The sequence below is a fragment of the Cupressus sempervirens genome, chromosome 3, assembly GCF_028749045.1.
Source record: "Cupressus sempervirens isolate cs-2001-9-10 chromosome 3, ASM2874904v1, whole genome shotgun sequence".
In the NCBI taxonomy this organism is placed as follows: Eukaryota; Viridiplantae; Streptophyta; class Pinopsida; order Cupressales; family Cupressaceae; genus Cupressus; species Cupressus sempervirens.
In genome coordinates this window covers 85,090,518-85,109,918 of record NC_143120.1, presented here as the reverse complement: position 1 = coordinate 85,109,918, position 19,401 = coordinate 85,090,518, and positions in this window count along the sequence as shown.

The window sequence follows — 19,401 nt, the reverse complement described above, 5'->3', positions numbered from 1 at the left end:
ATGTGAGAAGGCTACCTATTCCTCTACGAAAAGCCCCTAGTTCCTAAATGATACAAAAGTAGTTTTGTAAATTGCTCCTCATCCTTGACTAGAAAAATATGAATAAAAGATCAAGGAAGAAATCAAATAGCTTAATCTCATAAGCAAAGAAAATTTTAGATTCAATTAACATCTGATTAAAATGAATGACTTGACAAAGTTCAATTAACATCTGATTAAGATGAATGACTTGACAAAGTTTACACAAAACTATTCAAAATGATTAACAAAACAAGAGACATATGACTGACAGTTCAGCATGCCTTATTTTTAGAAATAATTTAAAAGACCATCAAAAGAACAAGGTGAGATACTTAAATCTAATTCTCAGACAAGTATAGGCACTTCCCATGTTTGAAAGTTCTAGTCGCACCTAGAGAGCGTAAGATAGTAGAAATTGTGGTGCCTCTGGTAATAGTGTCTGCAAGGATCATTGGAAGGAAAAGACTTGTAACTTAAGGCTATGCTCACGGGGGGTTTCTTAATTCCTTCAGTGTTGTTTTAAATGTTTTATGGTGCCTGGAGAATTTTTTTCCAATTTTGATGTTGTCTCCTCCAACATGTCATATAAAGAACAAGAATATAATAGGGAAATATAGGCATGTAAGGAGTAACAATAGCACATATTGACAAAATCCATTAGAAAAGGGTTAAAAGGGTAAATTTTAGAGAGTTCCAAAACCTAAGATTCTTCAATCATGAAACACAAACTAACACAACCCTAAAACCTCATTTTTCTCTAATGATGTATTATAGTTGAGCTTTAAAATATTAATGCAAAATACCTTAAAACCTTTCTCAAAAGCATCTCATTTAGAACTAAAAGCACATATAGAATAAGGAAAAAGGGGTGATTTTGAACTATACCGCAACCATAAGGCTGCCAAAGACATCAAGTGAGGCGAGGTGTCTGTTCTGTCTCATTCCCTTGTTGTTCCTAGCAACACTCTCTCTTGCACAACAATGGCATTTGATGAGCTCCAACCCATTGTCCCCATATCCATAAAATGGAAGCAATGCTCATTTAAACCTGCGACAAAAAGCGTTGTAACTTGAAATTACAAATTTTTAAGCAATAAATAACAAGTTTTTGAAAAATAAGAAGCTTATCACCAAAAAGATAGAAATTTATCCTTAACTTACAGAAGTATACCTTAATGTGGAAAAAGGAAGTCCATATCACAGAAACAAAGGTAACCGATAATGAAGGATGTGGAATACAATTGAAGTAGAACACCTGTGAATAAGCCAACTGCCCGAGAACATTAACTGGAATGTTAAAGATGATGCTGTGGATGTAGGAATTACATGCACAAGGACACGTTCACTATTCTACAATCTTGAGATTCTATGGCACGCCATTTAGGGTCTCCAACCAACTCAATCAACAAATAAACATAAATTATATTTCTAGGTATTTCATCCTTTTGGACTTTCAACTTTTTTATCTCATTGGTCTCTTTTGCCCATTTCTAACCATAGGCTTCTTTCTTTCATTTGTTTTCTTTCGATAACTTTTCCAATAAGAATATTTTACCCACAAGCAGTGATTGCTAAGTTATAACCTGATACTCACTTATGTGTTACATTGATATTAATGCCTATAAATCTATAAACAACAAACCTTTTTCCAACTCAAAACACATTGATTCTAATACTCTGAGGGCATTTGTCAACTTAAAACACTCATTTTTGTCCTAGCAATTGAGATGGATCATAGAAAATTTTGAGATTCCAAATTATGCTTAGAACAAACATATTAGAATGCATTTTTATTGTCTTCTCATTATGTTTAGCAAATATGATCATTAGATGTCTTTTAAAAAACAAATTTGAAGTAGAGACTGTGCACACATACTGTCTAATTTATTGGTGATTTCTAATCTACACAATCTAATTCATAAGGGGTGTTACACAACTAACCTTACAACACCCACATCCTATTGTATATTGGTAGAGGATTCGATAGTATAGTGAGGTAGGTCAGTTTTGCAGAAAGTGTTTAATTATTTTTGGTTGTAGACTTAATTAAGAATGGGAAAAATTAAATTACGTACTTAGTACATATGCATTTGCCATTTTTTATAAACTTTCATAGAGAAATCATAAGAAAAAAAAAGGTCAAAAATAGGTGTGGCTTGATTAGTTCTTTTAATATTTGAATCGACTTGTTATTTGTTTTTGGATGTCTCATGAATTAGTATGGACTTGCCTTGTATTTGGTTTAAATATACATTTTCTTAATTTGGGTCTATGTATTCCAAAGTAGAAAATACTAGATCAGTCATAGAGGTGTATATACCTAGTTTTCAATTGAATTACAGTTGTTGATTATGTTCAAATATGATACATGTTTAAGCGTTTTAAAGTTGTGCACGTATAAGTTGGTGTTGGGCTGGGTAGGTGTCATGTAGATTTTGATCGTCTTTGCTTTGAATATTGTATGTTTGATCTTAGATGATTAATGGAAGAGGTGTACATCATTATCTGTGGATCATAATTTGTATATTGTAATTTTAGTGTTTTTTTGTTATAGCATTGGTATTAGGTTATAAGTAATTTTAAAGTTTTCAAATATATTATATATTTTCCTTAATTCCAATAATACAACATTACATAGATTGAGATATTAAATTAGGATATCATATTAGTAGTTCAATTAAAACATAAAATTTTGAAAATCTTTAATTCTTCAATTTTAAGGTTGCAATATAGAATATTAAATCTATGAAGTTTTATTCTAAATTAATTATTTCTATTATATAATTTAATAAATATCATTAAATAGTTTTAAAAATTATATTATCATTTATAAATGAATAACTTTAGCTTATATATTTTTAAAAAAAAATTAGAAATATATTTTATATTTATTTTCTTATAAAAAATTCTTATTGAATTGTAAAATATTTTAATTATCAAAATTATCAAAAAATATATATCAAATTATATATTTAAACATAATATTTTAAGATAAGATATTTCGTTCAAGAAAAAAATGTGTTTATACAGCACAAATAAAATGTTTATATAATAAAAATAAAGGTTATAATTATATATTCAATATTGAACATTATGCCAAATAAATGTTTACCATTGTCCATGTGCACGTCTTAATTGTTTCCTAATAGATCTAAAATGTTTTCTAAAATATTTTTTTTAAAATTTATAATATTGACAAATAAAAAGCTCACCAAGAAAAAGTGGAAAAAGCTTTAAATTTGTAGAACATTTATGACTTCTAAATACCATTAACACTTTTCTTTAAAATTGTAGAATATTTATGATTTCTAAATACCATTAATAGCTTTCTTTAAAATGTAGTGGATAGAAGAAGATTGCATATCATCATAAAAGATAACATCTATACCAAATGAGTGCAATTATCCAAGACATTTAGATCATGCAACACCCATCTTATCAATGTAGAATTAGAAACATGCCTTAAGGAAAATTGTTTGCATTTTTTAGGGAGCTAGAGGCTTGTACAAAGAAAATTGTTTATAGTTTTAAAGAAGCTCGAGGCTTGTACAACTTAGAGGCACGTGGATTGCTCGAGGCTTGTACAACTTAGAGGAAGGTTAAGATCCACCTGGAACAAATACATATATAAAAGGAAAAATAATTTTACTTCAGATTCTTAATAATTTTGTTCTTAATCTAAAACTGCTATTCTTTACATTAATGCTTGGATTGTTAAATTGCAAATATACCAACTCTTTAAGTTTTTATTTGAGACAAACAAATTGTTTACAACTTCAACTCTTTAGGTTGAAAAGGCTTCTAATTTAGAGCATGTCAAAAGTACTTAGTAAAACTTATTTCATCCATTGGAAAACATCTATGGTTTGAAAGGATGTATCTGAAACAATGGTTTGAAAGAATTTATCTGAAACAATTTTTTACATGTAGGATTTATAGGTAGAATTTTCAAATACAATTAGAAAACATTTATGTGAAAATAAAAAAATAAGATGTCCATTTGCCAAGATAGCTACTGATTTCTGCACCAATTCAAAAATGATTGCCCTATCTCTATCTACAAGGGGTCTTCTCTCTCGCTATCGCAGTGGTCATCTTATGCTGGAGTATGGGGGCGGTTATAATTTAGGATGGAAGGGCTTATAGGGGCAGCCGAATAACTTATAGCGATCACTACCATTATTAGCAACACTGCTCCTACTAATATCAAATTATTGAGGGTCTTTCGATGGATTTGTCAGTTATTTCCCTACTGGTTGGGTATAATGGGGATAGCATAAAAAGATACAACATTCATGCTAGACCCATCATCTATCAAGACTTTGGAGATTTCCCACCCATCTCATGAGGAGCTAATAAGCCAGAAGAGTCCCCTCTATTCATCAAGAAGACATTATATGCAAAGCATGACTCTAAACAAGTGAGACTAAATTTGAAGTGTGAAGTGTGAACTCATGCATGCCAAAAAGGCAAAGGTCAATGATTGTGAAAATACATTGTTTATTAAAATAAGAAATCATAAAATAGAAAAAATGAGATATAAGATTTTATTAAAATAAGAAATCACAAAATAGAAAAATGAGATATAAGATTTAATTTGGAGAGCTACTCTTTTATTCATTCAGTGCAACTTTATCACCTAAAGATTTCTCCTCATATTTATATATAAATGCAACTTTATTACTCTCCTTATATTTACATAACTGTATTCTAGAAAAGATGAAGAGTTAAACAATATAATTATGAAATGAATAATCATGAAAGAAGAAATGAAAATGAACATCTAACATTGTCTCCTGTAAAATAATTTTACTTTAGATTCTTAATAATTATGTTCTTCATCTAAAAATTTTATTCTTTACATTTAATGCTTGGATTGTTAAATTGCAAATATACCAACTCTTTAAGTTTTTATTTGAGACAAACAAATTGTTTACAACTTCAACTCTTTAGGTTCATATATCATATGAGAAGGCTTCTAATTTAGAGCATGTCAAAAGTACTTAATAAAATTTGTGTCGAGAGTACTTAGTAAAACTTGTTTCATCCATTGGAAAACATCTATGGTTTGAAAGGATTTATCTGAAATGATGGTTTGAAAGGATTTTTAGATTCTTAATAATTATGTTATTAATCTAAAACTGCTATTCTTTATATTTAATGCTTGGATTGTTAAATTGCAAATATACCAATTCTTTAAGTTTTTACTTGAGACAAACAAATTGTTTACAACTTTAGCTCTTTAGGTTCATATATTATATTAGAAGGCTTCTAATTTAGAGCATGTCGAAAGAACTTACTAAAATTTGTGTCAAAAGTACTTAGTAAAACTTGTTTCATCCATTGAAAATATTAAATCTTGCATGAATAATCATTGAAATATGGAAGTTAGAACAGATTTTTTGCATTTTGCAAAATTAGCGAACAATAACAAACAACAAAGCAAGACTGTCAAGAAATCGACAAGTGCAGTAACTAGCCCAAAACATAGTTCGTAGGCGCTTCGTTATAGCTAGGGCATAATCCACAAACCTCATCACAAGGACCTTATAGAGAAGCAAAAAATTTTGGGAATCATTGCATCGATCCTCCTCCACATTCTATAGATTTAAGGTTTGCAGTAAAGACATCGAATCCCTTTGAGGCCCTAACTAGGCATGGTGATTTCGAACATAATATTACTCCACAGGTGAATCTCAAGTAGTAGATTAGTTATAAAAAGTCAAACACTCTAGTGCAAGAGCACCTCACACAATCAATTTGGAGAAGAAGACTAGGAAGACTTTCAAGACCTTCAAAGCAAATTCAAAGGATGGACTGTACAAATCAGGTCAACAGATCAAATGGAGGATCTTGGCACCTATAATGTTATTAACATAATTCATTTCTTCAATTAATTTGTAGTGTGCCTCTTATGATTTTGAAATTCAAATTTTCAAACATAAACGGTTAGAGGGAAGCCTTTTGTTTTGTTAAAACTTAACTATTCAACCCAACGATGAAGTTAGTTGAATTAGTTTTTGGATAGTTATATTATTTAGGAACCTATATATATCAGGGTGAGAGTCTTGGTCAGGGGATAGTAAAGGAGACTAGTGTATGTATTGGTGAACAAGAAACAATAAAACTCTTTGTTGCTTAAAATCTGACTAGCTTATATAATTCCAATTTGGTGATTCAAAACTCTCATGCATTGACAGGGATTTAGTAATTACTTAATTTTTTATTTGGTGTGTTTCATATTACACTGAATTTAGTGGTGCGCCAGTTGGTTCTGAAACAACATTTCTTTTTCTCAAGTTTCTATTACAGTAGGGTTTAGGGAAAATAAGAATCATTCCATGAATATGCAAACCTAATATTCATAGAATGACCATTCCTAACTTGAATTATAAACCAATAACATTGCATATGCAGAATTGTGGGGATTGAAAGCAGTCACAGTCTAGAACAGTGAAAGAAACAGTGAAGATGGTGGCTAGTGTGTAGCAGTGAACAATCTATCCAACAGAGGGTGGATATTACGATTTGAAACATTCTATGATGTTTATTAGATGGTGAAACATTCACTAATTGAGTGTAGGAGTGCATTTTGACAAGAGATCGGAGAAGCTTGAGATTACAAGGGTGTGAGGACAAGATTTGGGAATCAAGTGTTGTAGAATTCTTAGGGATAATTCCCTTTGGTATTGACCATTTGGTGGTATAAATAGGCCACTGTCCAAGAGTAGGGAGTGCCAGGTGGAGTCTACCATATGGTTCCTTTGTAAATTGTGTTGTTTATTATTTTATTGTCATTATTGTGAGTGCTCCGCATCATATTGGTATTAGAGCCACAAAGGTCTTGTGGAAGTGTAATTGATCTTGTGAAGTTGGTTCTAAAATCCCTTAGTAGCCCTTGCAGTTGAACTATCCTGGGAGGAGTAACCCTATAGTAGATTATTGTACCAAGTTGATCAAGTAGCCATGTCTGAAGGAGAAGAAGAGATTCCTACAAGGTTGACAAATATGGAGTTGGCAAAGATAGTGAAAGAACAAGTGGCAGATAACAAAAAGTTAAGGGCATCATTAGACCAAAGGGACAAAGAGAATGCTGAAAAAGATAGATTGATAAAGTCCATGATGGAGAGGTTGTCAGCACTAGAGAAGAAAGATAAGAGCATTAGATTGGATGAAGAAGTCAAAGATGAAGTAGGCCATCAATCCTTTCGGTGTCCTAAATGACAGGAAGACAAAGGGAGAGATAGAAGAGTGAACTTGGTTGATGAAGAGCCAAGAGAGGATGGGCAGAAAGAACCCATTGAACTTCTTCCAGAAGAAGGAGAGTGCTTACTGATGGGAAGAAGCAATCAAATACCAAAATATCCAGGCATATTTAGATCAAATTGTCTCATTCAAGGCAAGGTATGCAAGTTTATAATTGATTCAGGGGCAAGTAATAATGTGTTATCTTATGAGGTTGTTAAGAAATTGAATTTGAAAACTTTTGCACATGTTGCTCCTTATTATGCTACTTGGGTCAATGAGAATCAAAATTTGTTGGTTAAGGATCAAGTGATGGTTGAGTTTTCAGTTGGGAGTTATAGGGACAAGGTACTATATGATGTCATGCACATGACTTGTGGGCATCTCATTTTGGGAAGATATTGGCAATGTTCAAGGAGAGTCATGCATAATTGCTATGAAAATACATATGTAGTTCAACAAGGAAAGCTGAAGTATAAATTGCATCCATTGGTGATGAGTCATAAGGAATCTATACTGATGGGTTTTGGTAGAGATGTTCCAATGCAGAATCAAGGTATTTCACATTATGATACTAGTTGGAAGAAATGCCAAGTTAAGAGGCAGGACAATCTAAGGGTGGCAGGGTTGGTTGAACAACCTTTTGTTTTGGTTGGAGCAGTGAAGTGTCCTCTGAGAGGGTAGGCAAATGAAGGTGATATGATGACAATGCAGAGACAAATGTAGTTTGTTCAAGGATCTAGAGTGCAACAACAACATAGTTGTGGATCAAGACAAACAACTACAACTAAGTTTTTATCTAATTCTTTGTGTATGAATGCAGGAAGTTTGAGGCAGAGGCAGATCACTTTTAGGGAGTGTGTTATCCTTGAACATTAGAGCAATTACAATGAGTACAAACCTAATAACTCTTGGGGCAAGAGTTCTTTTCGTGGTGAGGAGTATGGTGCAGGAGTACCTCACACAATCAATTTGGAGAAGAAGACTAGGAAGACCTTCAACACCTTCAAAGCAAATCTGGAGGATGGACTGTACAAATTAAGTCAACAGATCAAATGGAGGATCTTGGCACCTATAATGTTATTAACATAATGCACTTCTTCAATTAATTTGTAATGTGCCTCTTTTGATTTTGAAATTCAAATTTTCAAACATAAATGGTTAGAGGGAATCCTTTTGTTTTGTTAAAACTTAACTATTCAACCCAATGATGAAGTTGGTTTAATTAGTTTTTGGACAGTTATATTATTTAGGAATCTATATATATCGGGGTGAGAGTCTCTGTTAGGGGACAGTAAAGAAGACTGGTGTATGTATTGGTGAACAAGAAACAATAAAACTCTCTGTTGCTTGAAATCTAACTGGCTTATATAATTCCACTTTGGTGATTCAAAAATCTCATGCATTGATAGGGATTTAGTAACTACTTACTTGTTTATTTGGTGTGTTTCATATTACATTGAATTTAGTAGTGCACCAATTGGTTCTGAAACAACATTTCTTTTTCTTAAGTTTCTATTATAGTAGGGTTTAGGGAAAATAAGAATCATTCCATGAATATACAAGCCTAATATTCATGGAATGACCATTCCTAACTTGTATTATAAACCAATAACATTGCATATGTAGAATTGTGGGGATTGAAAGCAGTCACAGTCTAGAACAGTGAAAGAAACAGTGAAGATAGTGGCTAGTGTGTAGCAGTGAACGATCTATCCAATAGAGGGTGGATATTACGATTTGAAACATTCTATGATGTTTATGAGATGGTGAAACATTCACTAATTGAGTACAGGAGTGCATTTTGATAGGAGATTGGAGAAGCTCAAGATTACAAGGGTGTGAGGACAAGATTTGGGAATCGGGTGTTGTAGAATTCTTGGGGCTAATTCCCTTTGGTATTGACCATTTGGTGGTATAAAAAGGCCACTATCCAAGAGGAGGGAGTGCCAGGTGGAGTCTACCATTTGGTTCCTTTTGTAAATTATGTTGTTTATTATTTTATTGTCATTATTGTGAGTGCTTTGCATCACACTCCCATTCAAGAGATATCAACAAAATCAACGAAAAAGGTTAAGCTTTCAACCAGTGGAAAAATTCAATAAGAATAACAGAGAGAGATCTAAATAAGAAGCAAACTAGGGCAACATACTCCAGTTCTTAGTGCCGCATAATAAAGCATGTAAGCCCTTGTTATTTTCTCAAAAAGGAGACGAATTCCCCAAATTAGGTAACACATCTTTTGGAAAAGGCTTTTGCCCTAATATCATTTGCTCCACTGAAAGCTTAGACAAACAAATCCTTTTCTTTAACCAAACTAAATATGCAGGCCATAATAAATTACCTCTATACTCCCAGCAAATAGGATTTCTATCTGAACCCGTTGCAAGATCCCTCAATTTGCGTGGAGTAAATCTTTGAAAGAATGAAAATGCTAATCGCAAAACTCCCCATAAACCTTATAATGCATATATCCTCCCCCCCCCCCATCGTAGAACTAGTAACAACATGTCTCTTACTTATCCCCCCAATCAACCCGCGGCTACCCGACCCTTGTATAATAAACCTGAAGAATAGATCTTGATTATTAGCAATCAAGATAGGGAAGATCGTTGGTAGGAATGTAAGAAGGTTGGTATTTTTTCATTTTGGAATGGGCCAAGCCAAGAAATGATCAATCTCATTAACTGGTTAAAGGATTTTTGCAGAAATCAAGTAAGTATATCTCACCATTCCTATAGATTGTTATATATACATTGTAGTGATGAATGTGTTAAAAAAGATTTCCTCTTTGTCTCTAATTGCTATTTTAAAGGGTATGTTGTTAAATTATTTGAATAGATTCCAGATTGTAAGGAAGAATAGTTAAACTTCCTCATACCAACTTAGATCTCCATTCAATCACTCCCTCTTGAACTTATGCATGTAGAGATTCTTAGGAAAATATGCTTTTCAATTAGGAATTTGATAGGAATGGATGCCTCTTATAAATATTGCAATAATGTTAATTTTTTTATCAATATTAAAAATAAAAATTAGGAACTAAATTCTATTAAGTTAATTTCAAATAACTCCATCTATAAACTAAAACATTATAGATTTGAAGGCAAAATTTCAAGAATAGTCAGATTGAATAATGAGAGAAAGATCACATTTAAAACTTTTCAACCTACATCCAATCTTAAAGATGTCTTCCCTATGATGAACATTAGAAATAAAAAAGAAAGCCAGGGGAAGATCGAGCATAAATGTGATAGATCCTGTGGTGCCGAGTAAGGTTATAATGGGAAAAGTAGTTACAGAAATGGAGGATGGTGAAATCAGATCAGAAAAAACAAAAACCAAAATTGTAACTATAGGGAATGGTAAAAGTCTCATACCTACCTCCAAGAAAGATCAGAAGAGAGAAATAGAAACAATTCAAGATTCAAAAGAAAGAGAATCTCAATCCAAAGAAGAGGAAAAGGTTGTAAATCCAAAGAACAATCAAGAAATCACTCATGTATTAGATGTGGAAAAATGTAAAGGAACTCATCTACAAATGAATATAGATCTTATCTATGAAGATCAAAAATCCAAAGAAATCAATAATAGGATTGAAGGAAGTACAAAATATAATATGGCAAGGAAAGTCAATAGCAGCAGAAGATTAAACAAAAACAGAAGAAAACACAGAAAGCTAAGAATATAAGAGCAATAAGATGGAAAGAAAAATTATCAGAAAATGACTCAAGATCTCAAGACAAAAAACTCTCAATGGATATTAATAAGACTCTTGATGAAATAGAAAACAAAAGTATTTTCTCTATTGACTCTCCAAAGCGAAGAAATGTTGAATGTACAAAAGAAATAATGGAAACTCCATTGAAAAAGATGGAAGAGATGGTGAAGGAGAGCATAGACTCCAAAAAAGAGGTATTAAATCGATGCACCAAATTTGGCAGACACCAACCACAATACAAGAATCACCTATTGATAAGATGAGTGAGGACAATGCAAGGGAGAAGGATCAAAGTAAGATAAAACGAATTATTAGACAAGATTTTTAGGACTTCCTAAATAAGGATTTATCAAAGAATGAAGATATGGAAATGGTAATTTCAGATGAGGCAGAGAAACAGGATTTGGAAATATTAATGGAAGAATTGATCCAAGTTTTTAACTTCGACAATATTGATAAAAGCAGTGAATTATAGAAAGATGATTTAATACACCGAGTTCTAAAAATAGGCGGAGACAATTACACCTTTGAAAATTTGAGAAGAGATATGTTAAGCATTAAGGAGGAAGATAACATAAATAAAGGTTTATAGACAATCAAATCTAGAGCAAAAATAGTACAAGGAGATGGTATTGATTCAAACAATACACAGAAGTCACTAGATTTAGCAGATAATTTATACACTAATAAGTAGATAAGTCTTGAAGAACAGATAATGAAAGAATTAGTGAATGAAGAAAAATTTTAGAATGGAGAAATACAATCTAAAAGTAATTTAAATGCTCAAGAGAACATAGAACATCTAGGTATTTTGATGAATCAAGAAGGGATAAATACCCCTAAATATGGCATATTGAAAGCTAAAAGAGGAAGAAAGTCTCTTAAAGAACTTAGAGAAGTAGATGGGCAGGCAAAAGAATAGCAAAAAATAAATTAGTTACTTGATATAAGGAAGGGGAAGAACCTTCCCAAGGAAGCATGAAGATCACTACCTGGAATGCTAGGGGCTTGAATGCACCTAGCAAGAAACGATTACTAAAACATAATTTAAAATAATTTGATTATGAAATTATTATGTTAAAAGAAATAAAACTAAATAAGGAAGAAGGATTTAAGCTAGAAAATAAATTAGATGGAGAACGTTGGAACAGATGGCTTTGATGCACGGACATGCATTCTACGAGGCTAGGGCCCACGTGCCCTAAGCCTGTCGATTTCAAATGACTGATTGCTACACTCGGGGTGATAGTTCTATTGTTGGCTGAGTGTTTTTCTGCGAGTAGTGTAGGGGTGTGTGTGGAGCTGCGGTGGGGTTTTGACCAGTTGTTTGGGGTCAAGGCTAGCTGGAGCTGGACGTAGAGAGTGAGATCTTCATTCTATGGTGGTGTGGGGTTCATAACAGGGTGCTGGGGTTAGTAGATTAAGGGTTTCAGCTTGGAAATAGGGTCTTTGGATTTGGGCATGGGGCAATCAGAGGTCCATGTGTCTCAGATATCATCCATTTATATGGAGATGGCTAATCTTTCTATTCTGATGCAAGGGGGGCTAAGAGCTAGACTAACAATCTCCCATCTAGGGTGAATGCTTCATTGTCGAAGGGTTCTATCTGTATTAAGAAGATGAATGGGTGTTTGGAGTGATCTAATGATCGATCAATGCTGGTCATTCAACCAGGGCAGATTTTAGAGGATGTGGAGTACTAGGGCAAGCATGGGCTCATCTGTAAGTTTTTGGGTCTTTGGCTTTCTCTTCTTGTGTTGGACTTGTGGGCACATTAGATTTGAAACCTAGAAGGTGATATGGAGATTCTTTCGACGGCCAACAACTATTTCATGGTTATTTTCTCAAATTTTACAAATAGGAGCAAGGTATTTGAAGGAGGCCCATATTTCTTTAACCAGGTTGGGCTTTTTATCAAACCCTGGCACATCAGGTTCAACTCTACTGAGGAGATTTTGTCTTGGGTCCCAGTGTGAGTTTGTCTTCCACAACTACCTCTGGAATTTAGGAGAGAGGATATTCTTCATTCGATCTTTCTTCTGCTTAGGAAATAGGTTGGGTCACCAACACAAACCCAGGACCGAAAGGTAATTTCATATGCATGAATTTGTGTAGAGGTTGATCTTAATAATATGTTGGCTGATTCTATGGAAATTTCCTTGGGCCCTACTTCATGGATTCAACAGTTGGACTATGAGACTTTACCCTTTAGATGCAGGATATGTCGTGAGTATGGGCACTTACAATGCAAATGCCCTCGGAATAAATTTTCTCAATCATTGACTTCCACCGTGCCAACCCCTAAGGATGACAAGGGTAAGGCCCCTATGCCAGAAGGTTCTTTTGGGGACAAGGAGGGTTTTATCCTAGTTAAGACACGTAATAAAGGAAAGGGGCAAAAGAGAACTTGGATGGATAGACAAAGTGACGACACTTTTAACAGGTTTAATGTTCTGGATAATTTGGTACAGGAGGACGACATACCAGTTGAGATGTCCTCGGGTGATGGTTCTTTTCAGGGGCCCCTGATGGAGGAGGTGAGGAATCTAGCCTAGGTACCTGAAGAGGAACAAGGTCAACCAGTTTGCTTGGATGGATTGGTTCAGGAGAAAAGTTGTGATGTTCCTGGTGGGTCACATCCTAGTGAAGCCCCAAATATCATAGCTTCTACCCTTCCCGACAAGAAAGGGATGCCTAACAACACAAAAGGCTCTAAAGTTGTATCATCTATAGGCTTGCACAAAAGCCCTTTAAAAAAGGGACCTCAGAGAAGTCTGCTAAGAGTGGAAGGAAGACGGATCAGGAGAAGGTTAAGATGATGGGAGAGACTTTAGTCGAGACAGTGTTTGTGAAGCCCATTGACTCCCACTTCTCACAATCTTCTAAATGATTATTCTTTCTTGGAATGTGAGGGGGTTGAACAACATCCCTAGACAAAAGGTTGTTTGTAGATTGACAGACTCTCATTCTCCATATGCTATTTTCATTTAGGAAACTAAGCTTACAGTTGATGAATTGGATAGCTGTGGGCCAAAGTTATGGCCCCATGGTAGCTGGCAGGGAGTGGGTGCTCAAGGGAGGTCGGGTGGACTCACTTGTTTCTAGAATCCTAAGAAGGTGACTCCTCTGTGGTGGATTTCGAGTAGGTCTTCTATCTCTTTGATGGATTCTCACTTTGAAACAGGAGAAAAGTGCTTTTTCTCCAATATTTATGCTCCCAATGATTTGGTGGGTAAATCTCTTATGTGGTCACATATCACATTTGTCTGGTCCTTGGATCCTTTCCTTCCTTGGATTGTGGCTAGAGATTTTAATGTTGTTACTAATTTAGAGGAAAAGAGAGGTAGGATTGCTCGATTGGGTCCTTCTTCTAGTATGCCTAGAGATAATATTGGTTATTTGAATCTCATTACTGTTAAACTTGGTTTTGGTTTATTCACCTGGAATAACATAAGAAGTCAGATGGAGGCTATTTCAAAAAGGCTAGATAGGTTCCTGGTTTCTTGTTTTTGGCTGGATATTAGATGGTATACCAGACCAAAAATTCTTGATTGGAGGGGCTCTGACCACTGGCCTATTAAGCTCTCTGTCACTCCTTTCAAGACTTTGAAGAATCCTTCCTTCAAGTTTCAGCTGATGTGGTTGAGGGATCCCTCCCTACAAGATCTTACAATAGCCTAATGGTAGGAGGGTAGGCCTCCTCATGGCACTTCCATGTTCACCTTTGAGAAGAGGCTTTAGCATATGAAATTTAGGCTTAAACAGTGGAATAAACAATGCTTTGGGAATCTTCAAGAGTAGTTGAGGGGGGCCCAGGCCAGGCTGGACAGTGTCACTCACCAGATCAGGGACCAAGGAATGATTTCATATTTAAAGTATGAAGAATCCTTAGCTCTGAGGGAGTTGGAGGAATGGAAGCTTTAGGAGGAAATATTTTGGAATCAAAAGTCTTGGGTGGATTGGTTGCAGGAGGGAGATAGAAACACTGATTTCTTCCACAATACAGTTAAAGCTCACAGGTCTAGAAATGCTATTACTTCTCTTGTTTCTGCTTCTGGAGACAACTATTTTCCAAAGAGGCAATTTCTCTAGAGAGATAATATTGGTAATTTGAATCTCATTGATGTTAAACTTGGTTCTAGTTTATTCACTTGGAATAACATAAGAAGTCGGACGGAGGCTATTTCAAAAAGGCTAGATAGGTTCTTGGTTTCTTGTTTTTGGTTGTATATTAGATGGTCTACCAGATCAGAAATTCTTGATTGGAGGGGCTTTGACCACTGGCCTATTAAGCTCTCTGTCACTCCTTTCAAGACTTCGAAAAATCCTTCCTTCAAGTTTCAGCTAATGTGGTTGAGGGATCCCTCCCTACAAGATCTTATGATAGCCTAGTGGCAAGAGGGTAGGCCTCCTCATGGCACTTCCATGTTCACCTTTGAGAAGAGGCTTCATAATTTAAAATTTAGGCTTAAACAGTGGAATAAACAATGCTTTGGGAATCTTCAAGAACAGTTGAGTGGGGCCCAGGCTAGGTTGGACAGTGTCACTCGCCGTATCAGGGACCAAGGAATGACTTCAGATTTAAAGTTTGAAGAATCCTCAACTCTAAGGGAGTTGGAGGAATGGGAGCTTTGAGAGGAAATATTTTGGAAGCAAAAGTCTTGGGTCGACTAGTTGTAGGAGGGAGATAGAAACACTACTTTCTTCCACAACACGATTAAAACTCGCAGGTCTGGAAATGCTATTACTTCTCTTGTTTATGCTTCTGGAGATCAACTCTTTTCCAAAGAGGTGATTTCTCTAGAGGCCACTAGATACTTTTCTCAACTCTTCTCTAAGGAGGAACTTAGTTCATTGGTGGAGACAAGGACTATTTTAGATTGTATTCCTTAACTTGTGTCTAGTAGTATGAACAGGGAGCTGCTAAGGCTTATTATGCTCGAAGAACTAGAGAAGGTGGTCTTTGGTATGAAGAAAGGTAAAGCCTTGGGCCCTGATGGCTTTCCCATTGAATTTTTCCAAGAATTTTGGGAGATTATTAAATTTGATCTTCTAGAAGTAGTCCAAAAATCATATCAGAACAAACAAATGCTCAAGTCTTTGAACGCTACCTTCCTGGCTCTCATTCCCAAGATTGATGGGGCTAATAGTTTGGATCAATTTAGACCTATTTCTTTATGTAATGTCATTTACAAAGTTATTACCAAATTAATTGTTGAAAGGCTCAAGCCTTTTTTGGCCACTTTGATTTCTGAGGAATAGGGAGGCTTTGTTGGTGGCAGACGAATTCTTGATGGGGCAGTTATTGCTTTAGAATCTATTCACTCTATGGCCACATCTAAGGAAAAGGCTATGTTTATTAAGCTAGATTTAGCAAAAGCTTATGACCAGGTTAGCTGGGAGTTCTTGGGTTGTGTACTCCACACTTTTGGATTTGAGATGGAATGGGTTGATTGGATTCTCAGTTGTGTGACTTCCCCATCCTTTTTGGTTCTTATTAATGGAGAACCCACTAAGTTATTCTCTACTTCTCAGCGACTTCGACAGGGGGATCCTATCTCTCCATATCTCTTTATCATTATGGCTGAGTGCTTAAGAAAATTTATAAAATTTCATGCAAAGTAGGGGCTTGTCCAAGGGTGGAAGTGGCATAATAACATTCTAGCATACACACACCTCCAGTTTGTGGATGATACTAGACTGATGGGCTTGGCTACTATTAATGAGGCAAGAAACTTCAAAATGATTTTGGATACTTATTTAAAATCTTCTAGACAACAAATTAATGAAGGTAAATCATCTATTTCTTTCTTTAATACTCCACAATTGATTCAGCTTAGGATTGCTAGGATTCTCAAGTTTCAAATTGGTTCTCTTCCTTTGATCTATCGTGGAGTTCCCTTAGCGTTGGGGACTCAGTTGAAAGAATATCGATAAGGTCTATTGGACAAATTTCATAGTAGGGTGAGTCACTGGACTCATAGATGGCTCTCTTCTACTGGGAGAGTTATCCTCCTCAAGACTGTGGTTCATGCTCTTCCCATCTATAGGTGTCTAGTGTAGACTCCTCCCATTGGAGTTATAAAAGAATTTGATGCTTTGTCACAACAATTCTTTTGGTCAGGCAATCTACTCTCTTCTAAATGGAGCTTAGTCAACTGGGACATAGTTTATTTGCCTAATTTTGTTGGGGGTCTAGGCCTTAAATGTATGGCTCTTGGCATCAAGGCTCTAGTTGCTAAGTTATACTAGAGGAGGTGCAAGAATCCAGATCAGGATTGGGCTAAGATTTTGGCCCAAAAGTACTTTTTGGGAGGGGAGTATCAGGATATTCCTAGGCTGGCTCTAGATGGAAAGGGTTCATTTATTTGGGATACTCTTAAAAGGGGAGCTCTTCTTATCAAGGAAGGCCTTTTCTGGATATGTAATGAGGATAGAGTGTGTTATTCTGGTAGGACTCTTGGGACGACCATCCTCCCATTCTCTCCAGCTACTCCCATCTCCAACCTCTATGTTAGATTTTTTCTACTGCAGGATGGACAAAGGTAGCTCACTTCAAGACTATTAAGCAGTGTGGATCAATGGATGTGGTTGGGTGGAAGGATCCTCATGAGTGGCCTTTAGGGGGCTCCTTAGAGATTTGGGAGGAGCTGGTGAATCTGCTCTTTGTTAGGCTATGCAGTTCCTCTAAGGCCAAAGACATCCTTGCTTGGGGTCCTTGTCCTAAAGGCAAGTTTAGTGTGGCACAAGGCTATGCTTGGCTAGATAATCAATGCCATGGAGTACATGAAGTTCCCTAGTGGAAGAAGATTTGGAATAAATTCTCTTGGCCGAAATGTATTTTTTTTCTCTGGCTAGTTGTTCAAAAGAAGTGCCTTACTTGGGATAATCTCTAGAGAAGAGGGTTTCATAGTCCTTCTCTCTATTCCCTCTATATGTTGAATAGAGAGAATTTTTCTCACTTATTTTTCTTATGCCCTCTCTCTAGAGAAATATGGCATAAGTGGTGGGAGGTGTGGTGTCATGGATGCATTCATGTTCAATCTCTTATTGAATTTTGGGATAGCTTTGGTAGACCCTCGGCAAAAACTACATTCCTCCAGGTGGCCTGGGCTATTGGATCTACTTTTTTTCTTTGGAATCTTTGGCTAGAACGTAATTGTAGGATTTTTTGTAACTCCAGTTTGGGAGTCACTAAAATATGGCAGTTGATTTTAAGCAAACTTCAGGAAACTATCTATGCTAAGTATGATATGACAGAACTTCTGGATCTTGGTGACTTCAGTATAGTTAGGAACTTGGGATTGATGGACAAAGGATTGGGATGCACAAGCAGTAAGAGACCTTAGCCACTCAAGAGAAAGGTTTGTAGGGTGGGGAGATGGAGACCTCCACTGACAGATATCCTTAAAATTAACACAGATGGTTCTTCCCGAGGGAACCCTGGATAGGCTGGTGTGGGGGGGGATTGGGAGAGATACATATGGCAATGTTATTTTCATGTTCTTTATTCACAAAGGAGTTCATTCTAATAACATTATGGAGGCCTTGGCCGTTAAGGTGGCTATGGAGCGAGGATGCTCTCTAGGTTGGAGGAAAATGGTGTGTGAGTTAGATTCTCAGATTGTTGTGGATATGATAAATAACTAGAGTGTGGATGACTCTAACTAGCAAATTGCCTCTATTTTTAGAGAGATTATTCACTTGAGTAGCTTTTTGAATTGGATCTCCTTTTTTCATATTCCTAGGGAATGGAATGGAGTGGCTGATGTCTTGGCAAAATGGGCATCAGAGAAAGGAGCTGGTTGGGATATTTCAGAAAGGGATGATCTTCTGGCTGATTATATTGGGACTTTTGAGGAGTTAGTGGAAAAGGATAGAATTCAATTGCTTTTGGGTTGTGTATTGGTAGTTTGGGCCTGAGGCCTTTTGTAATTTGGCTTTGATTGAATAAATTTTTACCCCTTTTTCCAAAAAAAAAAAAACATAGCTAGAAAAGAAATTAGTTAGCTGGAACATTAAATTACATGAATCTAGAGGAGCCTTAGGGGGATTAGGAATGATTTGGAATCTTAGGAAAGTAACTCTAAATATACTAAAATCAGACTATTCATGGATGATCAACATAATTAAAAGCATAAAGACCAACCTACAACTAATTCTTATAAACATATATGGCCCGACACATAACATAGATTAAAAATTGCTATGGGAAGAAATAAATCTATTTATTAATAATCATAGCAATGAACTCATTCTTATAGGTGGAGATTTTAATACTATCACGAATATAGATGAAAAATTTGGAGGCATCCAACAAATTTCCCAAGCATCTTTGGAATTAAAAAAATTGATACACCTTAACAACCTTTTTTATATTCCTATTAATAATGGTAAGTTCACATGGAATAATA